At 40.1% G+C, this 11,559-nt stretch overlaps 1 pseudogene; it reads right to left on the reverse strand.

Moving 5' to 3' along the window:
- Positions 1-1,206: 1,206 nt before the first annotated feature.
- Positions 1,207-5,794, reverse strand: LOC148823772 (deoxyribonuclease-2-beta-like; annotated as a pseudogene).
- Between the last annotated feature and the right edge of the window lie 5,765 nt (positions 5,795-11,559).

The raw sequence follows: 11,559 nt of genomic DNA on the forward strand, positions 1-11,559 counted from the left end.
TGTGTGGCCACTCACACCACCAGTACGTTTGGCGTTGGAGAGGGATGCATACTCACACGAAAAAATGTATATTCACTGTGAAATATGGGGGTGGAACATTGATGTTGTGGGGTGGTTGTGATGCCACTGGGGCCCTTGTTAAGGACAAAGGTATCATGATCTCTACTAAATATCAGGATATTCTGGGCAAAAATCTGGCTGCCTATGCCAGAAAGCTACAGCATGATTTGGTCTCTGGTGGACCTCCCAACATGACAATGATCCTAAACACACCATTTAAAAATCAACTAAGAAATGTTTGAGAGAAAATAAAATCAGTGTTTTTCACTAGTTTACCCAGTATCTGTGCTGTTTATTTTATATGGGTTTTTTTGTTCTTCATTAAGGGTGACAATAATTTGTGAGCGCACTGTAAGGTGGTAGAAGAAAACGGGAAGAAAAACAGTGCCAACAGAAAAATAAGACATTTGAGGAACACAGCACAAGATGCTAGTAGAAACGTTTTTTTAGAAGAAATCATGTTGTGCACATTTTTTCCCAGGCAAATATGACCCAGCTCCACCAACAATGGAAGTCAGGAATATCTGCGTACCTCAGCAAATAATATGATGTTATCTTAACTTATTGATTATAGATTAGATGCACACAACAAAAGAGTGCTGGTAGACCAGGAATTCCACTAATCTTAATATATTCAGAGCTGCGAGCACCATCATTTATTGGCTATAGATGGGATTCGCACAACAGAAGACAAAAGCACAAAATGAGGAAAGATTTCACAGAACTGCTGGTGGGAACCCAACCAAACCTATAAAGAAAAAACATTTGCGCAACGTAATTCTGATTGACATTTACAACCAGTGTCCTCTTATTTTAAATGAAGAGCTTTGCCACTACACTTCACAGGAAAAAAAGCTACTTTCTGATAATAGATGAATGGATTGATAATTGCAGTCGTTGGGTGTTTCTTCTTTTGTGTTAGCCATCAACCCATGTTTAAACCTATACATTTTAGTTGTTCTGGAAAGAAGCACATTTGCATTTGAGCAACTTTTTTTCTTGCTTTTCAGCAAACATTAGCTTCAAAATATCAAGCGGCATTTGCTAAACCTGAGCGCAATTAACACTGCTCTGCATCTGCAACAGATAGATACAGAAAGAGTCAGCGTAACTGAATTGCAACAACAGGGTCAAACATTCCCCCTCTTACAGCTTAAACATGTCTCTGCACCTAACAAACCAGGACACAGCCCCCCTGAAAGCGTGGTAGATAACAGGGTTTTGTGAGCAAATAAGTCCTCCACTTTTCCACTGCTGGCAGTCCTCTCTGTTTAGATCTCCAATGCAGATCCACTGGTCTCCATCCTCCTGGGATACACACCACTTGGCATGATCAAAGTGAGAGCAGAACTCCACAGGTCCCGGCAGTTTAATTCTTTTGATATTTCAAACCTGTTCAGGAAGGGAGCAGTTCGAAGGCAGTTCATGCTCTTTTCGTTTGCCAGGTTTCCGTCAACAGAGTAGTCTTTAAAACTTGAGCAGCCCAGCCAGTGTAGATGTCTGTAAAAGACAACCCTCAAGTATGTCAACAAAGTAGAAATATAAGGCATTTAACAGCATCTACAATGGCTCTCCAGACAGGGCTCTTTCTTGGTTTAAAGAGAAAGGAAACACTCTGTGAAAAGTAAAAAAAAAAGCTCTTACCGGTCTGGAATTTAATTTTACTGCCATTTTCACATTGTATAATGAAACATTTCCCCTTACTAAACGGTTTTCAGTGCTTTGTTTTCCAATTGAGTTCTTTCAGAACTTTTTATGTTTTAATAACAATCACAACAGAACAACATAAAAGAGCTACTGGTAGTGATTGGAAAGCCCTTGTAGCAAGACAGTTTTAGAAGCGCAACATGTGTTTCTGCCCTACAGATGTGAACTACAATGTGCAGTTTGTATGTTCTCCCCGTGTTTGCAGGGGTTTCCTCTGGGTGCTCCAGTTTTTGGTCCCACAGTCCAAAAACAACAGACTAGTTGGGTTAATTGGCTTTTGGGAAAATGGACTCTTGGGTAAGTGCTGTGTGTTTTTGTCTCTGTGTGCACTGTGATGTCCTGGCATCCTGTCCAGTGTATATCCTGCCTTTTCCCCTTTGCTTGCTGGGATAGGCTCTGGCTCCCCAGTGACTTTATAGTGGATAAAGTGGTTAGAAGACTGATGGATGATTCACTGTAGGTGGAGTGGATTTTTCATCTCAAAACTATGCGAACTCTGTTAAATGATTATTTTGGACCTAGGTCTTGTTTTCTTGGGATGTATTCTGCTTCTAGCAATATTACACACTTTGCAGTTTATTTCTGGTGATATACTATGGAATATGATGTTTTATGTTATTGCAAGATTATGAAAACAGACACATATACTGTATGGTTTAAATATTTTTCCATTCTGATATTATTATTGCATCTAATCTGAAATTGATATTTAACTAAGCTTAGTTAAAAATGATCAAACTAAGATTGTTTTTTGCCAAATCTGAAAAGTTTGTTTCAGTTTATGTATTATATTGGTGGCTAATATACCATTATATAAACTCATTGTACCATGTAATGGATAGCTTTGAATAAAGTCAAGACCAAATTGTTTTCCCTTTTCGCTGTCTGCATTTTATTTTTAATGTTTGTCTGGGATGAAGAAATGTAATTTGTCTCGTTCTTCTTTTGTCATTTTCATGTTTGGCTCTTAACAATGTGCGGCCTTTTGCAAACCTGTACATGCAACCACTGGCCAAAATATAAGCAAAGCCCGTCATCATGCTGTAAAGAGTAAAAACTATGACCAGGAAGTTGCATGTACAGTATCTCACTGGTTCTGAAATATCTGTAGCATCTTGCAGTCGCATTGCTTTACAGGATTTGCAATCTTTACAATAACAATTGCAGCAGAGGTTGTGATGACAGTAAGGTGTGCAGGACTGAGCTATGTTTTTAATAGGAGCAAAATCTGGGCAATTTTGTGGCCTGTGAAAGGTGATGGAAGTCTCTGTCATGCTTCTCAAGACAGCCAAGCCACACTTTTAATGTGAGAGCACAGGAATTCAAAGGGAATTTAGCTAGCTTGTTTTTAGGACTTAAAAGTGCATTTACTTGGGTTGCCTCCACACTTCCATAAAGAAGAGAATACGTGCTAAAAATGAATATGCATTTGGCAGTGGCCTGGCAACAGACGACTGCAAGGACAGAAGACTGTAATACATCGCTAAGACAACACATTAAATCTGAGTAAGTTCAAAGGGGCCACTTGTCCACACTGGTGAATTGCAAATCACTGGAACGTAAGCATAACTATCATGGAGTATTTCAACATCTTTAAATGTGAATGTATTTCTGGACGTTTCGAGAGTCGGAGTCGACTGTTTTTATCCGACTCTTCTCCTCAGTGCAGAATGAAAATCAGTGCTGTCCAGGAAGGTTTCTGAACTTTAACCAGCTCCAGAATCAATGGGAAACCTACGTGACCAAACAAATGCTCAATTCCAGGAAAAAGATTCCAAATGCATATCCTGGTACAGAACCTTTGATAAGGACAGCTGATATGTCAGATTGTAGTTGGTGTTTCATCACAGATCTTTTTGTACAGTCTGCGTGGTTTTAAAAGAAAACCACTCTCACCATCCACAAAGAAGCGAGACTTGGCAAGGCTGAGGAAGGTTTCTCCCCGAGCTGACAGCAGTTTCCCCATCCTCCTTCCCTGCACCCAGGGCTTTACAGAGCCCTCGCAAATGCAGCTCATTCTGGGCAGTTCGTGGCGAAAGACTTCAGGCAAGGAGCAGTTGTACACGCGGGGGTTATAATACAACAGCTGCTCGGCTGAGGAAAAAGAAAGGAAAACAACTTTATTGTTGGCTAAATCGCATCCTCTCACTTGCAATGCAAACACCTTATGTTGTTACAACAGTAACCATTATACCCGGGCCGGAACACCCACAGCCCACAGAGGTGCTGGAGGGCTTCGGTTTTATTTTTTCATACCTTCATGTCACTGAACTGTGAGGAAAAATAAACTGTTCATTTTTGTATGATTAAAATCAATAAATACAAAACTGAGGAAGGTAACACTACAAACCATCTTCTGTGGAATAAGGAGACAAAGAAGCTAGAAGGGGAAATTGAGAAGAGAGACATTAAGTTTTCTGATGCAGAAGCAGTTAATTTGGATTTCCCCAGCTTCTTAACACTGCCTGCTATATCTGAAGACCCGCCACACTCAATAATTCCATTGTAGTGCTGGGCTACAGCACAAGTCTGCAGTCCTATGAAGCAAGGACTACACATTCAATTTACCCCACACATTCCATTCTATGGCTCGGCTCACGGTTAAAAAACAAAAACAAAAATCCGGCCCAACAAATATTGAATCTGGTAAATGGCCTCGCATTGTCGTCTCTTTCAATTTGAACTGAGCAATACAAATAAAAATAAAATGGTATTTTGCTATTAGCATAATGCTAGCTTCCCTATGTTGCGCACCTATCTGAGGGAATTGTGTAGACTTGTAAGTGATACAGAGCGCGGTCCGGCCGTTCAGTTTCCCCGAGGACGGCCAGCTGTACCCCCTTTCTGGGAATGGAGGGAAGTGGGGGACACTGTGACTGAGCCAGAAACCCTGAGTCTGGTCAAAGTGTAGGACTCCTGTGTGGACACACAAAGAGATATTACAACACACCGAGATAACAGATCACATTCTATTCATTCATACTTACAATGAACAGCAGTTATCGATTTATGAAGAGTCAGTAGATGATGGATTGCAAGTTATTACTGTTAACACAGTACTTTGAAAAGGTCAATAATAATAATAATTCCTTACACTTTTATAGTGCTTTTCTGGACACTCCACTCAAAGCTCTTTCCAGGTATTGGGGACTCTCGTCCACCACCAGCACCAATGTGAAGCCAAAGTGTACACAGAACACTCACCCCACACCAGCTATTTAGTGGGGAGGAGAGTGGAGTAATGAAGCCAATTCAAAGATGGGGATTCTTAGGAGGCCATGACTGGTAAGGGCCAATGGGAAATTTGGCCAGGATGCTGGGGTAACACCTATACTCTTTTCGAGAAACGCCCTGGGATTTTCAATGACCACAGAGAGTCAGGACCTCGGTTTTATGTCTCATCCGAAGGACAGTGCCTTTTTAAAGTATAGTGTCCCCGTCACTATACTGGGGCATTAGGACTCACATAGACTGCAGAGTGAGCACCCCCTGCTGGCCCCACTTACACCTCTTCCAGCAGCAACCTTAGCTTTCCCAGGAGGTCTCCCATCCAGATACTGACCAGGCTCACAGCTGCTGAGCTTTAGTGGGCTGCCAGTTGTGAGGTACATTGTGTTTAATTTAGTAGTGGCAATGATAAAGATGATACTGATGTTTGTATCCCTGGAAGCAATGGGCACAAGGAAGGTGACACCCTGGACAAGAAGCCACTTAATCGCAGGGCAGATACAGACACTGAAGCGCACACTAGAGCTAATCTTTTCTCAGAAGCCAATGAGCCAACCAGTATATTTTTGGACTGGGGGAGGAAACCGGAGCACCCAGAGGAAACCCTGGGAGAAAAGACAGTTTCTTCACAGATGGCATCCTGAGTCCAAAATCAAGCCCAGGGCCCCAGTGCTGTAAGGTAGCAATGCTAACCACTGTACTACTGTGCTGCCTGGTAAGTAGTAGTAGTAGTAGTAGTAGTAATAATAATAATTATAATAATAATAATTTTATACCCACCCAAATTAGAATTGGCCATTTTATCTGTACATTTCTGCTCACGTCCATGACCTTTGACCCCAGGTTTGTCCAACCTCTCTTACACAGTCATACACCTATTGACCCTACACAGTGATGTACAGGACTTTTCCAGCCCATCAAAGAACGTGTATTCCCAGTGCTGAGCCACTTATACTCCACTACTTTCGAAATTCTAATTGCCATAACATGGTCTTTTATAATTAATAATTATAAGTCTTTAGCAGACATTAAATCTAATGAACAATAAATCCGTGTTAATTTTATACTGATTTTATTATAGAATTTTTCTTATAGTTTAATATAGAAAAATTGATTATGATTTGAAAGAATATTCGTAATATAGTGATACAAATGCATCACTTTCTATGCCATGCTGTGCTGTTCTCTGAAATGCTAAGATACACTTCTAAACAAAAATAACTAGTATCTAATTATCAGGGTCCTTACTAGTGTTATCTCGCTAACTTGCTAAAATATCCTGTAGAATTCTTTAAAACATCTTTCTCACAATGATTTCATTATCCTAAAAAAAACAACAATACCTCTTTATCAAAAGAGTAGCAAGAAGAAAGTGATCAGGCAACTTTTTTAAGTTATTTAAAAGTGAGATGATTTGATGAGTTTTACCAAGAATACTTTATAAAAAGTTCTTCTGATTGCTTTCTTACTACATAAATAGAAGCATATTACCAGGAATATATAGATACAGACTTGCAAACACTTACTGTATATGTGCAAGTAGTTCAGGTGGATAGCTGCGTCAGCATGTGTAGTCTTCAAAGGAGCAAGTAATAGGTTTATTCCATGCTGAAAAGAGAAGAGAGAAACACGTTTCGGCTGTGAAGCCTTCTTCAGGTGTGCTAAAGAAGAAGGCACACCTGCACACCTGAAGAAGGCTTCACAGCTGAAACGTTGTGTTTTCTCTCTTCTCTTTTCGTCATGGAATAAACCTATTACTTGTCACTTATATGTGCATGTGTGTTTATTTGCTTGGACCTCATGATACTTCTGTAATGAAAGGACAGTGTTAACCTTAGAAACAAAGGCACAATCCTTATAAAAGAACTCTGAAAGCAATCAAATCCAGTTAAAAGATGTTATTGTTATTCTGCTATTATACAGTGTATTGTAATTATGTGTTTCAAGAAAATTAGTTTGAAGGCTTACCAAACCACACGACAAGGTTATGATCTAGTGTTGCTTACTGTAGTAAACTATGATAAGAACAGTAGATTAACTAGGGAAGCATCTGGGAACTTATTTTAACTTGATTTATCATGTTAAATGCAGGATTAGAGCACAAAATATTCTCATGGATTTGCCTTCACAAAAGTCAAACTATTCAATACCATTCAACATTCCTCATTCACACCCGATCATAACTATCATAACTTTCTGTAAGTAAGGATTCCATTGTACCAGTACATGTACAGTGGTGTGACAAAGTGTTTGCCCCCTTCCTGATTTCTTTTTTTTTTGCATGTTTGTCACACTGAAATGTTTCAGATCATCAAACAAATTGAAATATTAGACAAAGATAACACAAGTAAACACAAAATGCAGTTTTTAAATGAAGGTTTTTATTATTAAGGGAAAAAAAAATCCAAACCTACATGGACCTGTGTGAAAAAGTGATGGCCCCCCTGTTAAAACATAAATCAACTGTGGTTTATCACATCTTTGGAAAGCTGAGTTCAATTTCTCTAGCCACACCCAGGCCTGATTACTGCCACACCTGTTCTCAATCAAGAAATTACTTAAATAGGACCTGCCTGACAAGGTGAAGTAGACCAAAAGATCCTCAAAAGCTAGACATCATGCTGCGATCCAAACAAATTCAGGAACAAATGAGAAACAGAGTAATTGAGATTTATCAGTCTGGAAAAGGTTATAAAGCCATTTCTAAAGTTTTGGGACTCCAGCGAACCACAGTGAGAGCCATTATCCAGAAATGGCGAAAACATGGAACAGTGGTGAACCTTCCCAGGAGTGGCCAGCCGACCAAAATTACCCCAAGAGCGCAGCGATGACTCATCCAAGAGGTCACAAAAAACCCCACAACAACATCCAAAGAACTGCAGGCTTCACTTGCCTCAGTTAAGGTCAGTGTTCATGACTCCACCATAAGAAAGAGACTGGGCAAAAACGGCCTGCATGGCAGAGTTCCAAGATGAAAACCACTGCTGAGAAAAAAGAGCATAAAGGCTCGTCTCAGTTTTGCCAGAAAACATCTTGATGATCCCCAAGACTTTTGGGAAAATACTCTGTGGACTGACGAGACAAAAGTTGAACTTTTTGGAAGGTGTGTGTCCCAATACATCTGGCGTAAAAGTAACACAGCATTTCAGAAAAGGAACATCATACCAACAGTAAAATATGGTGGTGGTAGTGTGATGGTCTGGGGCTGTTTTGCTGCTTCAGGACCTGGAAGACTTGCTGTGGTAAATGAAACCATGAATTCTGCTGTCTACCAAAAAATCCTGAAGGAGAATGTCCGGCCATCTGTTCGTGACATCTGTTCGAACCAAGCGCACTTGGGTTCTGCAGCAGGACAATGATCCAAAACACACCAGCAAGTCCACCTCTGAATGGCTTAAGAAAAACAAAATGAAGACTTTGGAGTGGCCTAGTCAAAGTCCTGACCTGAATCCGATTGAGATGTTGTGGCATGACCTTAAAAAAGCGGTTAAGGCTTGAAAACCCTCCAATGTGGCTGAATTACAACAATTCTGCAAAGATGAGTGGGCCAAAATTCCTCCACAGCGCTGTAAAAGACTCATTGCCAGTTATCGCAAACGCTTGATTGCAGTTGTTGCTGCTAAGGGTGGCCCAACCAGTTATTAGGTTTAGGGGGCAATCACTTTTTCACACAGGGCCATGTAGGTTTGGATTTTTTTTTCTTTAATAATAAAAACCTTCATTTAAAAACTGCATTTTGTATTTACTTGTGTTATCTTTGTCTAATATTTCAATTTGTTTGATGATCTGAAACATTTCAGTGTGACAATCATGCAAAAAAATAAGAAATCAGGAAGGGGGCAAACACTTTTTCACACCACTGTACATGCAGTAAGGTTCAAGTTCTATGTCAATATGCAAGAACAGATAAACTATTATCAAGGAAACAAGGCTTGATTAATACAGTGTAATACATTTAATACTGGTGTTAATTGAAGTCGCATACGTGCAGCTTTCAAGGGTGCCAGCCTGTAGAGGCAGCACCTGTATGGAGACTTTTCGGCAGCAGCGGGAGCAGTACGACGCATTACAGGGGAGGATTGGGAGGTTAGAGACACTCGTGAAGATGCAGAAGCCGGAGACAGTGTGTACCGGCAGTCAAATGCTTGAGCAGCTGTCTCCCGATGAGTGCCTCCCCCCACTGCGCAGGTTGCAATGCCTGGCGGAAGCTCTGCCCCCCCCAGAGCACACACCGCCTCAGGACACTCCATCCCGGCTTCTCTGCTCACCACCGCCCAGGACCTGGCTGACGCTGTCCCCGCCGTCTGTCTCCCCTCAGGGAGCACCGTTTACACAGCGGAATTCACAGACGCCAGTGGAACGAACAATTCTCCCAGATATCCAACTGTTGCCCATCACTCAAGAGAAGGAGGGGGGGTTGTACTTGCAGTGCATCGGAAAGATGGGAAAGCCAGAGCCGACCGCTACGCCGCCCTCGTGTTTGGGGTGCTTATCATTCTCAGTGCATAACAAGGAAGATTAATAAACATAAACATAATATCATGGTTAAATAGTCAAGTCTAGCCATGTGTGAGTCTAGTGTCACAGAGCTTCAACAGCAGATGACAACTTGTGAGTTCGATTAAGAATGAATAAAAGCATTTCATTAATAACGCGTTTGCGTTTGTCTGGGTGCTGACAAAGTAAAACACAATTACTTTTTGACAATGAAGAACTGTGTGTGTCTCTCTCTCTGCTGGCGTTTGTAATCGTTTTTATTTTTAAATACATTTTAGCAAAGTAATGTACCATAAAAGTATTGTGAGACATATTTGGGTTAACATGTTCAGTGTTAAGTGTGTGGTAATTTGTTTGGTGCGAGTGAAGTCTTATTTAATCTCTGACCCAGGGAAAAGTGTGGTGTGGACGGCTGAGGAGAGAATGCAGGCTCGCGCTGTGTCCGTTATTCTTTTTTTCTTTTTCTGGTTTGGTCGGATAGTTTTTGTTTTTGATTTATCAATAAAGTTTGATAATCGGCCAGTAAAAGCTCTGTTGTCCTTCACATGAATGCCTGAAACATTGTACCGAACCCAGGATTTTACAGTATTTTTTCTTTAAAATACCAATAACAGCAACATACAGTTTACATAATATGTTGATGTTCCAAAATTAATATCGTTTATGACCTTTATGACCTTCATTATGCTCTTCGTTAATGTCTAAGCCGGAACACATCATTATATCTCATTTTGTATTTCTTTTTAAAAAAAAAATCGTTTGCCCAGCCAACAGTATTGTTGTTATTGTTTTTATCCTGTAAAGCGCTTTGAGGAGCCACCTTTAAAAGCGCTATATACAATAAAGTTCATTATTATTACTATTGTTAGTTTGCTGGACAGAGAGGTGAACATTATTACGCAGAAGACAAAGATAGCGATTTACGTTGCATTGTGCATTGTGCTGCTGTAATACAGTTTTAAATAATTAAAAGTCTAAACAGTATCAGCTTTATTTATGGGTTGTAATTTAAAAAAAGTCAAAAACCGCACTCAAAATGCAATTTATAGCTTTCTGGCAAGAGGAGACACATAAATTAATAATGTAACATGCCACTGTTTGTGCATGAATAAGGTTATACTGCTATTTCCTTAGATACTGTACGCGATTCCATGGGGTTTTTTTTGAATCCCCGGCGGAACCGGGCATCCATAAGAATCAAGTAATAGGTTTATTCCATGCTGAAAAAAAGAAGAAAGAAAACACATTCCATAAGAATCAGCGCTTTTATATAGCGCCTTTAAAGGTGGCTTCTCAAAACGCTTTACAGGATAAAAACAACAATAACAACAACAACAATATTGTATTTCATTGCACTTTGACAGATCGTCCTTAAATCAATTGTTGATTTAGTTTGACAGTAACCCTAACACTAACCCTATTTTATTTTTTCAAAGAAATGTTTGTTAAAAAAAGAGTCATGGCTCCAGCTGGATTCAAACACCCAACGTTTGATGTGTGAGTCGGGAACCTAACCCACAGCGCCACTGGCAAGGCCACATAAGGAGTGTTGAAAAAGCCCTACAGAAACATTATCAACAGACATCGTACAGCGTTCTTACACATTTTTGTGTTGCGGTACATGAATATAATTATATCGTTATTAATTTCTTTAGATACGCGATTCCATATTATATTCCCTTTTAAGCAAATTCTAAAAGTATGCTTGTTAACTGCGGTATCACGTTAGTTAAGGACTTCGATGCTTAAAATGTTTAGGGAGAAATGGAATACTGGTGTGTATTTTTTCTTTAAAGTACAGAGACCAGCCATATACTGTATGTTTATGTTCCAAAATTAATATCGTTTATGGCCTTCACACGCGTTACAGTATGCTCCTATTCTTTTTATGCTCAGCTACTAAGATTTCCCTTCAGGGGTAAAATTCCATATAAATATTCAATACTTAAACGGGCACAGTAAAGACATTTAAATCTTTCTACGACCGACCAATGCACCACGAGTGCCCCTGTCGGTCAACCAATCACGTACCGCGGTATTTTGCGTCATCTCGCGTCACGATGCGCG

This window comes from Atractosteus spatula, chromosome 11, assembly GCF_055471065.1.
Source record: "Atractosteus spatula isolate fAtrSpa1 chromosome 11, fAtrSpa1.hap1, whole genome shotgun sequence".
Taxonomy (NCBI): Eukaryota; Metazoa; Chordata; class Actinopteri; order Semionotiformes; family Lepisosteidae; genus Atractosteus; species Atractosteus spatula.